The sequence below is a fragment of the Salmo salar genome, chromosome 10 (genome assembly GCF_965601325.2).
Source record: "Salmo salar chromosome 10, fSalSal1, whole genome shotgun sequence".
Taxonomy (NCBI): Eukaryota; Metazoa; Chordata; class Actinopteri; order Salmoniformes; family Salmonidae; genus Salmo; species Salmo salar.
This window is the reverse complement of record NC_138300.1, coordinates 119,707,501-119,723,783: the sequence shown is the minus strand read 5'-3', so window position 1 is coordinate 119,723,783 and position 16,283 is coordinate 119,707,501. Positions and strand designations below refer to the sequence as shown.

The window sequence follows — 16,283 nt, the reverse complement described above, 5'->3', positions numbered from 1 at the left end:
GACCGATGAGAGGTGTGTGTAGAAGTAGACACAGAGATGGAACACAGGTTTGATGGGGCTGTGTGTAGAGATGGACACAGAGATGGAACACAGGTTTGATGGGGCTGTGTGTAGAGATGGACACAGAGATGGAACACTGGTCTGGTGGGGCTGTGTGTAGAGATGGACACAGAGATGGAACACAGGTTTGATGGGGCTGTGTGTAGAGATGGACACAGAGATGGAACACAGGTTTGATGGGGCTGTGTGTAGAGATGGACACAGAGATGGAACACAGGTTTGATGGGGCTGTGTGTAGAGATGGACACAGAGATGGAACACAGGTCTGGTGGGGCTGTGTGTAGAGATGGAACACTGGTCTGGTGGGGCTGTGTGTAGAGATGGAACACTGGTCTGGTGGGGCTGTGTGTAGAGAAGGAACACTGGTCTGGTGGGGCTGTGTGTAGAGATGGACACAGAGATGGAACACTGGTCTGGTGGGGCTGTGTGTAGAGATGGACACAGAGATGGAACACTGGTCTGGTGGGGCTGTGTGTAGAGATGGACACAGAGATGGAACACAGGTCTGATGGGGCTGTGTGTAGAGATGGACACAGAGATGGAACACAGGTTTGATGGGGCTGTGTGTAGAGATGGACACAGAGATGGAACACAGGTTTGATGGGGCTGTGTGTAGAGATGGACACAGAGATGGAACACAGGTTTGATGGGGCTGTGTGTAGAGATGGACACAGAGATGGAACACAGGTCTGGTGGGGCTGTGTGTAGAGATGGAACACTGGTCTGGTGGGGCTGTGTGTAGAGATGGAACACTGGTCTGGTGGGGCTGTGTGTAGAGAAGGAACACTGGTCTGGTGGGGCTGTGTGTAGAGATGGAACACTGGTCTGGTCTGGCACTAGACCCCTTTCTCAACAATTGTACATTACAGTGTAATTTAACATACCAGAGAGGGACCCATAATCCCCTATAGGAATGACATATACAGTGGCAAGAAAAAGTATGTGAACCCTTTGGAATTACCTGGATTTCTGCATAAATTGGTGGTCACATTTGATCTGATCTTCATCTAAGTCACAACAATAGACAAACATAGTGTGCTTTAACTAATAACAGACAAATTATTGTATTTTTCTTGTCCATATTGAATACATAGTTTAAACATTCACAGTGTAGGGTGGAAAAAGTATATGAACCCCTAGGCTAATGACTTCTCCAAAAGCTAATTGGAGTCAGGAGTCAGCTAACCTGGAGTCCAATCAATGAGACGAGATTGGATATGTTGGTTAGAGCTGCCTTGCCCTATAAAAAACACTCACAAAATTTGAGTTTGCTATTCACAAGAAGCATTGCCTGATGTGAACCATCCCTCGAACAAAAGAGATCTCAGAAGACCTAAGATTAAGAATTGTTGACTTGCATAAAGCTGGAAAGGGTTACAAAACTATCTCTAAAAGCCTTGATGTTCAACAGTCCACGGTAAGACAAATTATCTATAAATGGAGAAAGTTCAGCACTGTTGCTACTCTCCCAAGGAGTGGCCGTCCTGCAAAGATGACTGCAAGAGCACAGCGCAGAATGCTCAATGAGGTTAAGAAGAATCCTAGGTGTCAGCTAAAGACTTACAGAAATCTCTGGAACATGCTAACACCTCTGTTGACGATTCTATGATACGTAAAACAATAAACAAGAATGGTGTTCATGGGAGGACAACACAGAAGAAGCCACTGCTGTACAAAAAAAAACCAAAAGAGCATCTGGATGTTCCACAGCGCTACTGGCAGAACATTCTGTGGACAGATGAAACTACAGTTGAGTTGTTTGGAACGAACACACAACACTATGTGTGGAGAAAAAAAAGCACAGCACACCAACATCAAAACCTCATCCCAACTGTAAAGTATGGTGGAGGGAGCATCATTGTTTGGGGCTGCTTTCCTGCCTCAGGGCCTGGACAGCTTGCTATCATCGACGGAAAAATGAATTCCCAAGTTTATCAAGACATTTTGCTGGAGAATGTTAGGCTATCTGTCTGCCAATTGAAGCTCAACAGAAGTTGGGTGATGGACAACGGGACAACGACCCAAAACACAGAAGTAAATCAACAACAGAATGGCTTCAACAGCAGAACATACGCCTTCTGGAGTGGCCCAGTCAGAGTCCTGACCTCAACCCCATTGAGATGCTGTGGCATGACATCGAGAGAGCAGTTCACACCAGACATCCCAAGAATATTGCTGAACTCAAACAATTTTGTGGTCCAAAATTCTTCCAGACCGTTGTTACAGGTCTGATTCGCAACTACAGAAAATGTTTGGTTGAGGTTATTGCTGCCAGTTATTAAATCCAAAGGTTCACATACTTTCCCCACCCTGTACTGTGAACGTTTACGCGGTGTGTTCAATAAAGACATGAAAACATATCATTGTTTGTGTGTTAATAGTTTAAGCAGACTGTGTTTGTCTATTGTTGCGATCTAAATTAAGCTAAGATCAAATTTTATGACCAATTTATGCAGAAATCCAGGTATTTCCAAAGGGTTCACATTCTTTTTCTTGCCACTGTAGCTACAGATAATATGGCAAACATAAAAACAACACCATCCATTCTGGGCCAAATGTATTTCAATCTAGAAGAAGCCCGCTTTCTATCACATATTTCTGGCAGAACACATAGTGAAATATAGTTTATAATTAATGAGAGTCTTTATAAATTAAAATCGTTTCTTGGGAACATCTTAGTTTGCAAAAATCCAAATGAGGCTATCTTTTAAGGACATCGTTGTCATGTGGCTGGCTGCTCTGTTCTAGGAAAAGCCTTGTCGGATACACACACAAACGCACACACACACACACTAGAATGGAACATAAGCTAATGGGCGGGTTAGCCATTACCTGTGTGTAAACACTACTCATTCTGACAAGTAAAAAGCCTTTGTTACGTCCTTGGAAAGCTCTACAGTACACTTGGCAACAGAGCTCTTCTCCCATTTGCTGGTGCCTGACCCCTTCTTACTTAAGTGCAACAGGGATGAGAATCCCATTTTTGATTGTCTGTCTGATACACTTCCTCACAGGCACACACACTACCATACACACACACTCTACCATACACACCCTGTCACACACACAGCCCACACACACACACACCACACACACACACACACACACACACACACACACACCCTACTATACACAGTCACCCACATACACGTTCTACTATATACAGTCACACACACACTCACTCTCTACTATACACAGTCACCCACACACACACACACCCTCTCAACCGTTCACAGTTACTCACACACACACACACCCTCTCACACACACCCTTGGCAGGTAGCCTAGTGGTTAGAGTGTTGGGCCAGTAACTGAAAGGTTGCTGGATCAAATCCCCGAGCTGACAAGTTAAAAATCTGTTATTCTGCCCCCTGAGCAAGGCAGTTAACCCAGTGTTCCCCGGGCGCCAAAGACGTGGATGTCGATTATGGCAGCCCCCCCGTACCTCTCTGATTCAGAGGGGTTGGGTTAAATGTGGAAGACACATTTCAGTTGAAGGCGTTCAGTTGTACAACTGACTAGGTATCCCCCCTTCCCTGTACAACTGACTAGGTATCCCCCTTTCCCTGTACAACTGACTAGGTAACCCCCCCTTTCCCTGTACAACTGACTAGGTATCCCCCCTTTCCCTGTACAACTGACTAGGTATCCCCCCTTTCCCTGTACAACTGACTAGGTATCCCCCCTTTCCCTGTACAACTGACTAGGTATCCCCCCTTTCCCTTCTCACACTCTCTACCATTCACAGGCATATTCACAGGCATGCACCCACTCTACTATACACAGTCTCAAGTTGTTTCCATATCTGGCAATGTGCTGGTATGAGGGGGCCATTTCAGAGAGAGATGAAAGGAGGTGCCTCCATGCCAGAGCTTGCGTTACATGTTCCCTTTCTGTGTGTGTCCGTTAGTGACCAGGGCGGTGGTTAGTTAGCGACCAGGGCGGTGGTTAGTTAGCGACCAGGGCGGTGGTTAGTTAGCGACCAGGGCGGTGGTTAGTTAGCGACCAGGGCGGTGGTTAGTTAGCGACCAGGGCGGTGGTTAGTTAGCGACCAGGGCGGTGGTTAGTTAGCGACCAGGGCGGTGGTTAGTTAGCGACCAGGGCGGTGGTTAGTTAGCGACCAGGGCGGTGGTTAGTTAGCGACCAGGGCGGTGGTTAGTTAGCGACCAGGGCGGTGGTTAGTTAATGACCAGGGCGGTGGTTAGTTAATGACCAGGGCCTTGGTTAGTTAGTGACCAGGGCGGTGGTTAGTTAGCGACCAGGGCATTGGTTAGTTAGCGACCAGGGCATTGGTTAGTTAGCGACCAGGGCCTTGGTTAGTTAGTGACCAGGGCGGTGGTTAGTTAGCGACCAGGGCGGTGGTTAGTTAGCGACCAGGGCGGTGGTTAGTTAGTGACCAGGGCGGTGGTTAGTTAGCGACCAGGGCCTTGGTTAGTTAGTGACCAGGGCGGTGGTTAGTTAGTGACCAGGGCGGTGGTTAGTTAGTGACCAGGGCATACAGCAGAACACCCCCTGGAACTCATATACAGTCTCCAGTTAACACACCAGCGGTCCAGGACATGTACAACATATTCAGACAGACAGGTATCCGCTACACACTGTCCATAAAGGAGAGATTTAAACCCTGTTCTACCACTTCCCCTACACATTTATTTAGACAGTGAAGATAAAACCTTTAATCTGGCTCTATACTCCAGCATTTTGGATTTGAGATCAAATATTTCACGATGCGACAGTACAGTGTGTCACCTTTTATTTGAGGGTATTTTCATACATATCTGTTTTACCGTTTAGAGATGAAAGCACTTTATGTATCTAGTCTGCCCATTTGAAGTTGTCATAACAAATACAGTATTGGGACAAATGAACCTATAGTGTATTAAAGTAGTCAAAAGTTTAGTATTTAGTCCTATATTCCTAGCGCGCAATGGGGGCGAGAGAGAGGGAGAAATGGGGGTGAGAGAGAGGGAGAGATGGGGGGCGAGAGAGAGGGAGAGATGGGGGGTGAGAGAGGGAGAGATGGGGGCGAGAGAGAGAAAGAGACAGAGAGATGGGGTGAGAGAGCCTGAAAGATGGGGGGTGAGAGAGAGAGGGAGACAGAGAGAGAGGGAGACAGAGAGAAAAGGAGTGAGATGGGGGTGATTGAGAAAGATAGAGAGATGTGGGGGGAGAGGGAGAGATGGGACGCAAGAGATAGAGGGAGCGTTGGGGCGAGCGAGACACCGAGATGGAGAGAGACAGAGAGCGATGTGGGCGAGAGAGCGAGATTGAGTGATGGGGCGAGAGAGTTGGGGGAGAGAGAGAGATTGGGCAAGAGAGCGAGAGGGGGATAGAGGGATGGGGAGAGACAGAGAGAAAGAGATGGGTCGAGAGAGAGACAGAGAGAGAGACTATCTGACCACTGTGACTGATAGAAAACAGAGGAAAACACTGACTAGGTACAGACTCAGTGAGCACAGTCTGGCTATAGAGACCGGTCGTCACAGACAAACCTGGCTGCCCAGAGAGGACAGGCTGTGCTCACTCTGCTCCAGGGAGAGGTAGAGACAGAGCTGCATTTCCTATTACACTGTGACAAATACTCAGACCTAAGAGAATATTTATTTCCCAAAATTCTCAGTCAGTACAAAGAATTTGAAACTATAAAAGATATATTGGGTGAAAAGCCAAAATGTGCAGTTTTGGCAGCCAAAATGTGTCCTCCTGCCACAACCTGAGGGACAGACAGATATGTGTCCTCCTGCCACAACCTGAGGGACAGACAGATATGTGTCCCCCTGCCACAACCTGAGGGACAGCCAGTGAAAGGTACAATGTAATGTCAATAATATTTCCCATTTAGTTTTGTTTTGTCTTTCATACCATGTCATGTGTCTTCTCAGTCATGTTGACACTGGTCTACTACCATCGCTTTAATGTATTGTTGTTCTGATTAATATTGTTGTTGTAGTTGTTGTTAATGGGATTCCCATTTACACTACTACTATTATTGTTATTGCTGTTGGTCACACCATTTTTGTTATATGTATACTTTGACATTATATGTAATTTAACTTGCCATGTCGATAAAGTCTATTGAATTGAATTGAGAGACAGAGCGAGACAGACAGAGAGAGAGAGATGGGGGAGCATTGGAGATGTTGTACCCACTGTGACTATTAAAACCTACCCTAACCAGAAACCATGTATGGATGGCAGCATTCGCGCAAAACTGAAAGCACAAACCACCGCATTTAACCATGGCAAGAGGTCTGGAAATATGGCAGAATATAAACAGTGTAGTTATTCCCTCCGCAAGGCAATCAAACAAGAAAAATGCTGGTACAGGGACAAGGTGGAGTCGAAATTCAACGGTTCAGACACGAGACGTATGTGGCAGCGTCTACAGGAAATCACGGACTACAAAAACAAAAACAGCCACGTCACGGACATCGACGACACGCTTCCAGACAAACTAAACACCTTCTTTGCCCCCTTTGAGGATAATACAGTGTCACGGATCGTCGCGGATCGCTAACAAAGACTGCGTCCCCCCCACTCTCCTTCTCCGTGGCTGACGTGAGTAAAACATTTAAACGTTTTAACCCTTGCAAGGCTGCTGGCCCAGACGGCATCCCTAGCCACGTCCTCAGAGCATGCGCAGACCAGCTGGCTGTAGTGTTTACGGACATATTCAATCAATCCCTATCCCAGTCTGCTGTCCCCACATGCTTCAAGATGGCCACCATTGTTCCTGTTCCCAAGAAAGCTAAGGTAACTGAACTAAATGACTATCGCCCCGTAGCACTCACTTCTGTCATCATGAAGTGCTTTGAGAGGCTAGTCAAATATCATATCACCGCCACCTTACCGGCCACTCTAGACCCACTTCAGTTTGCATACCACCCCAACAGGTCCACAGATGATGCAATCACCATCACACTGCCCGTTCCCATCTGGACAAAAATAATACCTATGTAAGAATGCTGTTCATTGACAACAGCTCAGCATTCAACACCATAGTACCCTCCAAGTTCATCATCAAGATGGAGGCCCTGGGTCTCAACCCCGCCTTGTGCAACTTGGTCCTGAACTTTCTGAAGGAAAACAAACTCTCACACAATGTCAACAAAACAAAGGAGATGATCGTGGACTTCAGGAAACAGCAGAGGGAGCACCCCCCTGTCCACATCGATAGGACAGTAGTTGAGAAGGTGGAAAGTTTTAAGTTCCTGGGCGTACACATCACGGACAAACTGAAATGGTCCACCCACACAGACAGTGTGGTGAAGAAGTCGCAACAGCGCCTCTTCAATCTCAGGAGGCTGAAGAAATTTGGCTTGTCACCAAAACCCTGACAAACTTTTACAGATGCACAATCGAGAGCATCCTGTCGGGCTGTATCACTGCCTGGTACGGCAACTGCTCCGCCCACAACAGCAAGGCTCTCCAGAGGGTAGTGAGGTCTGCACACCGCATCACAAACTACCTGCCCTCCAGGACACCTACAGCGGCCGATGTCACAGGAAGGCCAAAAAGATAATCAAGGACAACAACCACCCGAGCCACTGCCTGTTCACCCCGCTATCATCCATAAGGCGAGGTCAGTACAGGTGCATCAAAGCTGGGACCGAGAGACTGAAAAACAGCTTCTATCTCAAGGCCATCAGACTGTTAAACAGCAATCAGCAAACTCAGAGAGGCTGCTGCCCACATTGAGACCCAATCACTGGCCACTTTAATGAATGGATCACTAGTCAATTTAAACAATGCCACTTTAAATAATGCCACTTTAATAATGTTTACATATCTTACATTACTCATATCACATGTATATACTGTATTTTATACCATCTATTGCACCTTGCCTAAGCCGCTTGGCCATCGCTCATCCATATACTTACATGTACATATTCTCATTCACCCTTTTGGATTTGTGTGTATTATGTAGTTGTTGGGGAATTGTTAGATTACTTTTTAGATATTACTACACTGTCGGAACTAGAAGCACAAGCATTTCGCTACAGTCGCAATAACATCTGCTAACCATGTGTATGTGACCAATACAATTTGATTTGATTTGAACAGACAGACAGAGAGAGAGCATGCAGAGCAGAATTATGCCGATACCCGCTAATTATCAAAATCCAGAAAAAAGTTGTTAAATTCTACAACCACCTAAAAGGAAGCGATTCCCAAACTTTCCATAACAAAGCGATCACCTACAGGGAGATGAATCTGGAGAAGAGTCCCCTAAGCAAGCTGGTCCTGGGGCTCTGTTCACAAACAGAAACAGACCCCACAGAGCCCCAGGACAGAAACACAATTACAACCAACCAAATCATGAGAAAACAAAAATATAATTACTTGACACATTGAAAAGAATTAACAAAAAAACAGAGCAAACTAGAATGCTATTTGGCCCTAAACAGAGAGTACACAGTGGCAGAATACCTGACCACTGTGACTGACCCAAACTTAAGGGAAATTTGACTATGTACAGACTCAGTGAGCATAGCATTGCTATTGAGAGAGGCCGCCATAGGCAGACCTGGCTCTCAAGAGAAGACAGGCTATGTGCACACTGCCCACAAAATGAGGTGGAAACTGAGCTGCATTTCCTAACCTCCTCGAAAACATTCAAAAACAAATACAATTTTGATAAACTCCCATATTGATTGGGTAAAATACCACAGTGTGCCATCACAGCTGCGAGATTTGTGACCTGTTGCCACAAGAAAAGGGCAACCAGTGAAGAACAAACAATATTGTAAATATGACTCTTATTCATTTATTTTTTATCTTTTGTACTTTAGTTATTTGCACATCGTTACAACACTGTACATAGACATAATATGACATTTGAAATGTCTTTATTTTTTTGGAACTTCTGTGAGTCAAATTTTTACTGTTCATTTTTTATAGTTTTTATTTCACTTTTGTTTTGTTTTCTATTTCACTTGCTTTGGCAATATAAACATGTGTTTCCCATGCCAATAAAGCCCTTTGAATTTAATTTAATTGAATTGAGAGAGATAAGGAAGGAAGGAAGGAAGGAAGGAAGGAAGGAAGGAAGGAAGGAAGGAAGGAAGGAAGGAAGGAAGGAAGGAAGGAAGGAAGGAAGGAAGGAAGGAAGGAAGGAAGGAAGGAAGGAAGGAAGGAAGGAAGGAAGGAAGGAAGGAAGGAAGGAAGGAGGAAAGGAAGGATGGAAGGAAGGTGGGAAGGAAGGACAGAAAGAAAAGGAAGGAAAGAAAGAAAGAGAAGAAAGAAGGAAGGAAGGAAGGAAGGAAGAAAGAAAGGAAGGAAGGAAGGAAGGAAGGAAGGAAGGAAGGAAGGAAGGAAGGAAGGAAGGAGAGAGAGAGAGAGAGACCACACAACATGCAGGAGGAGAGTTAACTACTAAAGCCTGGAACTAGAACACGGAACAGACCGCAAGGGGAGGCAACAAGCCAATCAGATTCTGACGACGACTCTATTAATCAAAGAAGTGTTCTACTTGGTCTTGGAGACGAGAATAAATAAACAAACCCAGCAGAATGGCCTCAGTTACCGTTTGTGTTGACATTCAGTCAGTCGCTGGCTAGTCCCTTCTAGTAATTGTATTTATATGCCGGTAGAGATTATGTGAGAATTCTATTGGAAACCATTCAGCTCTAGATGAGTCCCCAAAGTACTGTAGTCCTCTACATGTCTGTTGATTATTAACCCAAACCAAAATATCACTCTGTATGTGTCCCATATTGTGTCTTGTGGCTGTGTTGCTAGATAGTCCACGGGTATCATTCATTACAATGTGGTTTCACTGAATGGTTGATAGCTAACTGGGTGGAACAGTGTAGAAACATGACAGAATCCCCCTGAACACCCAGAGACTGATGGAAACATCCAGTACTGTGGGTTTGCGTGTGTGTGTGTGTGTGTGTGTGGTGTGTGTGTGTGTGTGTGTGTGTGTGTGTGTGTGTGTGTGTGTGTGTGTGTGTGTGTGTGGGGGGGGGGGGGGGGGGGGGGGGGGGGGCTTGCATGCTTGTGTGCATGTCAGAGGTTTGGCTGTTTGTGGAAAACACATATGCTTCTCATTGTGTGGGATATTAAAAATGTTATATATGTCATCCAAAAATATAAAGACGTTTGATGCCACAAGAAGTTCATTTCCAAAATGCTATATCCACCAATTTTTCACATTTGTGTTTTTTCATGAGATATGATTGATTATGGGTACCTTCATGTGTGTGTCACGGTTGTCGTTGTTTAAGGAGGAGCAAAACGCAGCAGGTATGTGGTAAACTGGCCAGGACGTGACAGTGTGTGTAGAATAGTATTGTTCTAAGAGGTTGTATTAATATATTTTATTTTATTTTATGAATATATTTTAGCTATCCTAGCTTTCTTTAAAAAACCCTCTCCAGTCTAAGCCCTGTCTAAGCTATATGGAATGGTTTTAATAAGAAGAAAAAAAATACTTGATGAAAAATGTAATTTGGCCTTACAGCTATTAGCCCAAACAAACGCATTGAATGACAGATTCACTACATGGAACAACTGATAGTCCCCCACCCAAAAAAGTCAAAAGTCCTGGGGTGACAGAGGATGGACAGATCAGTTTTTAGGCCAAACCATTCGGACACTACATACAATTTTGTAATAAGACAGATTTTTTTGTTGCGGATGTCTCCCGGTCTGACAAACACTGCTCCATCTCTTGTCACCTTTCACCAGAATGTAGTGTTGGATTGAGACACATCCAATGAAAATACACTACATGGACAAAAGTATGTGGACACACGAGGCACATACAGAAATGGTTTGTCGAGATCGTTGTGGAAGAACCTGACTGACCTGCACAGAACCCTGACCTCAACCCCATCGTACACCTTTGGAATGAATTGGAATGCCGACTGCGAGCCAGACCTAATCTCCCAACATCAGTGCCCGACCTCACTAATGCTCTTGTGGCTGAATGGAAGCAAGTCCCAGCAGCAATGTTCCAACATCTAGTGGAAAGCCTTCCCAGAAGAGTGGAGGCTGTTATAGCAGCAAAGGGGGGACCAACTCCATATTAATGCCCATTATTTTTGAATGAGATGTTCGACGAGCAGGTGTCCACATACTTTTGTCGATGTAGTGTATATCTATCTTAAGCGTCTAGTCTTTCTGGCCAGCTCTCTCTCTCACTGTCTAGTCCGTCTGGCCAGCTCTCCCTCTCACTGTCTAGTCCATCTGGCCAGCTCTCTCTCTCTCAGTGTCTAGTCCTGAGAGAGAAATCTAAATAAAATGTTCACATTTGAAAGTTTTTCACCCGTAACTACAAATTACACAAATTCCATCTGCAATTCACATGTGAGGTGAAAACATGTTATTCTCCTCACGTGAAAATCTAAGTAGCACAAATGTAACATATGGATTTGTATTATTAAAAGCATCAAAAGACCCAATGAAAAGTTAGACCTTACAGTTATTATATAAAACCAATCAGAATTACGAAGAATGTGTGTCACAACCGGCCGTGACCCGGAGTCCCATAGGGCAGCGCACAATTGGCCCAGCGTCATCCAGGTTAGGGGAGGGTTTGGCCAGGGGGGATTTACTTGACTAATCATGCTCTAGCGACTCCTTGTGGCGGGAGCCTGCAGGTTGACTCGGTCGTCAGTTGAATGGTGTTACCTCCGACACAATAGTGAAGACGGCTTCCGGGTTAAGCGAGCGGGTGTTAAGAAGCGCGGCTCGGCGGGTCATGTTTCGGAGGAGGCATGACTCAACCTTCGCCTCTCCCGACCCCGTTGGGGGAGTTGCAGCGATGAGACAAGAACGTATTCACAAAATTGTGGAGAAAAAGGCAGTAAAAAAAATACAAAATGCATTTAAATAAAATAATTCTGAAGAATGGCAAAGTCATGTTTTTCCGGGGTGTGATGTAATATGGAGGACCCGGCAAGCCAGCCTATCCCCTATAATGTAAACTCCAACGAAAATAACTTCTAATGTATAACTTTAAATTAAAGCAAATCGTTTGCATGAATACTGGTTTCAATTTTGTTTACAAACAAATACTATGAATTTATTGTTACAAATCAAGTTGCAATATTGCTAGCCAACTAGCCTGCTAACGTTAGCCCTACCAGCCTGCTAACGTTAACCAACTAGCCTGCTAACGTTAGCCCTACCAGCCTCTAACGTTAGCCTACCAGCCTGCTAACGTTAGCTCTACCAGCCTGCTGACGTTAGCCCTACCAGCCTGCTAACGTTAGCTCTACCAGCCTGCTGACGTTAGCCCTACCAGCCTGCTAACGTTAGCCCTACCAGCCTGCTGACGTTAGCCCTACCAGCCTGCTAACGTTAGCCCTACTAGTCTGCTAACGTTAGCCAACTAGCCTGCTAACGTTAGCCCTACCAGCCTGCTGACGTTATATTAGCACTGAATGAGTCAGCCCGTTGCTGTCAACAACTAGCTTAACATTAAAGTAAACCAAAGTTTTGGAAATACATAATGTCATCTAACCAAATATCAAAGAATGTTAGCTATATGCAGTTATCTTAACTGACTGACTGGCTTGCTGGCTAACATTAGCTATTTAGCCTACTAATGTTAGATTTTAGCCTAGGCAGCCAGCACGGCTACTGTCGGCATGCTACTGCTGGAGACCAGTTAGAACAAAAGCATGTGGACACTTGCTCGTCGAACATGTCATTCCAAAATCATGGGCATTAATATAGAGTTGGTCCCCCCTTTGCTGCTATAACAGCTTCCACTCTTCTGGGAAGGCTTTCCACTAGATGTTGGAACATTGCTGCAGGGACTTGCTTCCATTCAGCCACAAGAGCATTAGTGAGGTCGGTCACTGATGTTGGGCTATTAGGCCTGGCTTACAGTCAGCTTTCCAATTCATCCCAAAGGTGTTCGATGGGGTTGAGGTCAGGGCTCTGTGCAGGCCAGTCAAGTTCTTCCACACCGGTCTCGACAAACCATTTCTGTATGGACCTCGCTTTGTGCAAGAGGGCATTGTCATACTGAAACAGGAAAGGGTCTTCCCCAAACTGTTGCCACAAAGTTGGATGCACAAAATCATATAGTTTGCCATTATATGCTCTAGCGTTAAGATTTCCCTTCACTGGAACTAAGGGGCCTAGCCCGAACCATGAAAAACAGACCCAGACCATTATTGCTCCTCCACCAACCTTTACAGTTGGCACTATGCATTGGGACAGGTAGTGTTCTCCTGGTATCCGTCAAACCCAGATTCATCCTTTGGACTGCTAGATAGTGAAGTGTGATTCATCACTCCAGAGAACGTGTTTCCACTGCTCCAGAGTCCAATGGTGGCGAGCTTTATACCACTGCAGCCTCCGCTTGGCATTGCGCATGGTGATCTTAGCCTTGTGTGTGGCTGCTCGGCCATGGAAACGCATATCATGAAGCTCCCAACGAACACTTCTTGCGCTGACGTTGCTTCCAGAGGCAGTTTGGAACTCGGTAGGGAGTGTTGCAACTGAGGACAGATGATATTTACGCGCTTCAGCACATGGCGGTCCCATTGTGTGAGCTTGTGTGGCCTACCACTTCGCGGCTGAGCCGTTGTTGCTCCTCTATGTTTCCACTTCACAATAACAGCACTTACAGTTGATGGGGCAGGGTAGACATTTGACGAACTGACTTGTTGGAAAGGTGGCATCCTATGACAGTGCTCGTCGAGCTCTTCAGTCAGGCCATTCTACTGCCAGTGTTTGTCTATGGAGATTGCATGGCGGTGTGCTCGATTTTATACACATGTCAGCAACGGTTGTGATTGAAATAGCCGAATCCACTAATTTGATGGGGTGTCCTGACAGTTTGTATATATAGTGTACGTTTATTGCTACAATGTATAAAACATATATATGTTTTGTTGTCATATAGTAAAATGTGTTATTTTACAGGGTCAGCCATAGTAGTACCTACAGTCCTATAGTTATTGGTAACCCGATTGTGACTAACCCTAAGTTTCTAAGTCTTTGACCACCCTGTGTTGTTACTTTTGTGAGTATAAACTCTTGCTTTCTACCCTTTAAAAGCTGGTGAACATATAGTTTTACAAGTGAACAACTGACCTCATGTGTCTATATTAACATTTCAGATCAACATGTGAAAACCGTTTCACGTGGTTTTTTTTTTTATTGTAAGGGAAGAAATGAAATGGTACGGGGGTACGCAGTATGCTGTTCAGCTGAAATAGTGTATCTTTCAGCTGTGCCGTAAAGTCTGTACCATTCTCAGAAATCCACAACACATTCATTACCTATAATACATCTCTGCTCTTAGTTAAGGAGTACCATCTGCACTGTTATTTTGTTATTTCACATGTCAGTTAATCTGGCAATTCTCTCATCATTAATTTCATTTACTTATTTCAGCAATTTGGGAGTTTTCTTGTCTTGCCCTGATCTGTTTCACCTGTCCTTGTGCTTGTCTCCACCCCCTCCAGGTGTCGCTTATTATCTCCAGTGTATTTATCCCGGTGTTTCCTGTCTCTCTGTGTATTTATCCCGGTGTTTCCTGTCTCTCTGTGTATTTATCTCTGTGTTTCCTGTCTCTCTGTGTATTTATCCCGGTGTTTCCTGTCTCTCTGTGTATTTATCCCTGTGTTTCCTGTCTCTCTGTGCCAGTTCGTCTTGTTTGTCAAGTCAACCAGCATTTTTTGTGTCTCAGCGCCTGCTTTTCCCAGTCTGTCTTTTCTCGCCCTCCTGATTTTGACCCTTGCCGGTCCTGACTCTGAGCCCGCCTGCCTGACCACTCTGCCTGCCCCTGACTTCGAGCCTGCCTATCGCCTGGTATTGTTTGGACTCTGACCTGGTTTATGAACTCTCGCCTGTACCCGCCCTACCTTTTGTTATAATACATATCAGAGCTCAACCAATCAATTTGCCTCCTGTGTCTGCATTTGGGTCTCGTCTTGTGCCCTAATATTTCTTTATAGTTGTCTAATGTTGTTTTAATGTTAATTCTGAATCACTATGATAAATATAATAGATTTTCTTGAGTGTATTATACAAAGCTGAGATTAACTTTAAAGTCCAAAGTGTAGAAATACGGGTGAAATCAGTCATTGACACAGACATGGTGGCATAGCAGGAAGATCGGAATGCCGGCAACAAATAGGTTGTGGGTTCAAATCCCAGTTGAGGACATGTTCAATAATGATTACTATAAACATATAGAATGTAATCATGTGTGTCAAATATGTACGTTGAAAACACTGCAGCTAAATGTTGACATTCCAATAACATCCTAATGACACATTTTTGTTTCATGTGAAAATTTGAATCCACATGTGAAAGCTTATGTGATCGCGTGAAAATCCACGTGAAACTTTATGTGAAATATCATCACATGTGAAGTGTTCCAAAACCCCATGATTTCACATGATTTCATATGTGAAATTTTACATGTGAAACAAATTGTACGTGTGCAAAAAAATTATGTGATTTCCACATGTGAAATCGTGTTTTTTTTTCTTTTCCGTAAGGCACTTAACACCTGAATAAGAAAATTCCACAAAATATGAATCAAAGCTGCTTCTCTATCAACTCCATTGGAGTCTCTGACTGTAACATCCATGTAGTTACAGCAACACATTCACATCCATAACTATCTCTGACTGTAACATCCATGTAGTTACAACAGCACATTCACATCCATAACTATCTCTGACTGTAACATCCATGTAGTTACAGCAACACATTCACATCCATAACTATCTCTGACTGTAACATCCATGTAGTTACAGCAACACATTCACATCCATAACTATCTCTGACTGTAACATCCATGTAGTTACAGCAACACATTCACATCCATAACTATCTCTGACTGTAACATCCATGTAGTTACAGCAACACATTCACATCCATAACTATCTCTGACTGTAACATCCATGTAGTTACAGCAACACGTTCACATCCATAACTATCTCTGACTGTAACATCCATGTAGTTACAGCAACACGTTCACATCCATAACTATCTCTGACTGTAACATCCATGTAGTTACAGCAACATGTGATTGTGGACTACAGGAAAAAGAGGAGCAAGCACGCCCCCATTCTCCTCGATGGGGCTGCAGTGGAGCAGATTGAGAGCTTCAAGTTCCTTGGTGTCCACATCACCAACAAACTAACATGGTCCAAGCACACTAAGACAGTCGAGAAGCGGGCACAACAACACCTATTCCCCCTCAGGAGACTGAAAAGATTTGGCAAGGGTCCTGAGATCCT

At 44.6% G+C, this 16,283-nt stretch overlaps 1 protein-coding gene across 2 annotated transcripts in view; it reads left to right on the top strand.

The window, feature by feature from the left end:
- The window catches only part of LOC106561744 (zinc finger protein aebp2), a 107,023-nt gene that overhangs the window by 88,409 nt on the left and 2,331 nt on the right, over positions 1-16,283 (top strand). The window lies entirely within an intron of this gene.